Here is a 2500-nt window from a genome sequence, read left to right as displayed (position 1 = left end):
GAGAGAGGCGCAATCGCCCGGAGTTAGGCGAGTAGACGCTTTCGGTGCGACCACCCGTGCTCCCAACTGAGCTTGCCGCTGCCGACAGAGGCCCGGGAGCGTGCTGTCGTGGCATTGCCGGCGGGAGACAACACGCGCCACCTACGGTGACCGGCAGCTCCAACGCCAGCGCCACAGAAGGACAAAAGCCCCACTTGGGTGCCGAAGCGAACTCTCCCAGCACAGCGCACGCGCCAACACATCCGCACAGCTGCGATACAAACCACCAGCGAGAACCGCTGGGGCGACCGAGCAGCAGACGGCGTCGCGGCGCCGAGCGCCGGGCGGCGGCGCATCCTCAACGCACACAGTCCTCAATCGGACCAGCACACTGAAGATGTCCACCGCGCTTCGCACCGGGCCCGCGAGGACCTACTTTGGCCGCACGGCGCCGCGCGCAGGGTGCGCCGGCGCGCAGCTGCGACGCCTGCCGCGTCCGTCGGCCGGCGCGCCTGCCACTGGCCGCCCCCACCAGCCGGCTGTAGCGCGTGCGCCCACGCACCGCGCGGCCAGCACGCCGGGAGGCGCCCCCTCACCGGCCGGGGACGGTCCCACCCAGCCACCGCCGCGTATCGCTTCACACCCAGATGCCGTTCAGTTTCGTCGGCATGGTGGGTATCGCTGGAACAACCGGTTCGTACCTCAACCTATCGTCGCCATCACCGATTCACCCCTAGCGAGAACAACCGCACCACAACAGGTTACCATTTGTTCATTTGCGTAACTTCACCAGAAAACGCAGGCGTCCATCGCCATTTGCAACTTCAACGATTATTGCATGCCTGTGTCAGGTGTCACGCCACACTACGTCTGCCCACATACACGCAACAAAATGTGCACGCCTAGACAATACGTGGAAGGTGGCCCCCGTACGTATGCGATGTCCATTGCTCGAACGACTGTCAACCGGCCTCTGTAGCATGTCGCAGATATGGAACGCGGTGCACCATGCCATCACGGTGTGTGAGGAGAGACGACTAGGTCCGAATACATCAACAGACAGCTCATGCTGATCGCCATCCACGGCGTCCGTTCCTCCCCACACGTCTCTATGGCGTACCACACTGCAATCCAGCTCTCATAGGGAGACGACACGTAGCTGCGTGCACAATATTTGCACTGTATGGTCCGCCGTTTTTGGGCGCAGTCGTTGTACGGTCACACATGTGCCACGATGTATCATTCGGTACATAAGGACGAATGTGCAGTACAGATTGTGGTTACGCGTACGACATTAGCGGACGGTTGACACAGGCCGCACCACAACGTAGCCTGAGTACGTCGCATGCGAAGGGCATTGAACATGCAAACTTCTCACCAACCAGCTTGCGAAGGCAGGGGGGCAAGGTGGGGACGTGGGGAGGGGCGGCATGTACGTCCTGCTGCCATCCACATTACAGTGTACAGCAGGAGCATGTGGAAAGTCAGCAAGACTTGCAAGGTGTTTAACATGAAGCGATACACAGGGGAGCGGGGCAGTGCGAGTAGCGAACTATATTGCGAGGGTTGCGGGTGGGCAACACTACACTAATTGAACGAGTCGTATAACAATTACAGAGCAGGTTTAGGCGACAACATGGGTTACGTTAGGGGACAACGTGGGTTACGTTAGGGGACCAACGTGGGTTACTTTAAGGGGACAACGTGGGTTAGGTTAAGGCACAACGTGGGTTAGGTTAAGGCACAACGTGGGTTAGGTTAAGGCACAACGTGGGTTAGGTTAAGGCACAACGTGGGTTAGGTTAAGGCACAACGTGGGTTAGGTTAAGGCACAACGTGGGTTAGGTTAAGGCACAACATGGGTTAGGTTAAGGCACAACATGGGTTAGGTTAAGGCACAACATGGGTTAGGTTAAGGCACAACGTGGGTTAGGTTAAGGCACAACGTGGGTTTAGGTTAAGGCACAACGTGGGTTAGGTTAAGGCACAACGTGGGTTAGGTTAAGGCACAACGTGGGTTAGGTTAAGGCACAACATGGGTTAGGTTAAGGCACAACATGGGTTAGGTTAAGGCACAACATGGGTTAGGTTAAGGCACAACATGGGTTAGGTTAAGGCACAACATGGGTTAGGTTAAGCACAACATGGGTTAGGTTAAGGCACAACGTGGGTTAGGTTAAGGCACAACGTGGGTTAGGTTAAGGCACAACATGGGTTAGGTTAAGGCACAACATGGGTTAGGTTAAGGCACAACATGGGTTAGGTTAAGGCACAACATGGGTTAGGTTAAGGCACAACATGGGTTAGGTTAAAGGCACAACATGGGTTAGGTTAAGGCACAAACATGGGTTAGGTTAAGGCACAACATGGGTTAGGTTAAGGTACAACATGGGTTAGGTTAAGGTACAACATGGGTTAGGGTTAAGGTACAACATGGTTAGGTTAAGGTACAACATGGGTTAGGTTAAGGTACAACATGGGTTAGGTTAAGGTACAACATGGGTTAGGTTAAGGTACAACA

The sequence above is a fragment of the Schistocerca piceifrons genome, unplaced genomic scaffold (genome assembly GCF_021461385.2).
Source record: "Schistocerca piceifrons isolate TAMUIC-IGC-003096 unplaced genomic scaffold, iqSchPice1.1 HiC_scaffold_1304, whole genome shotgun sequence".
Lineage (NCBI taxonomy): Eukaryota > Metazoa > Arthropoda > Insecta > Orthoptera > Acrididae > Schistocerca > Schistocerca piceifrons.
The sequence above is the reverse complement of the archived record's forward strand: the minus strand, read 5'-3'. Positions refer to the sequence as shown.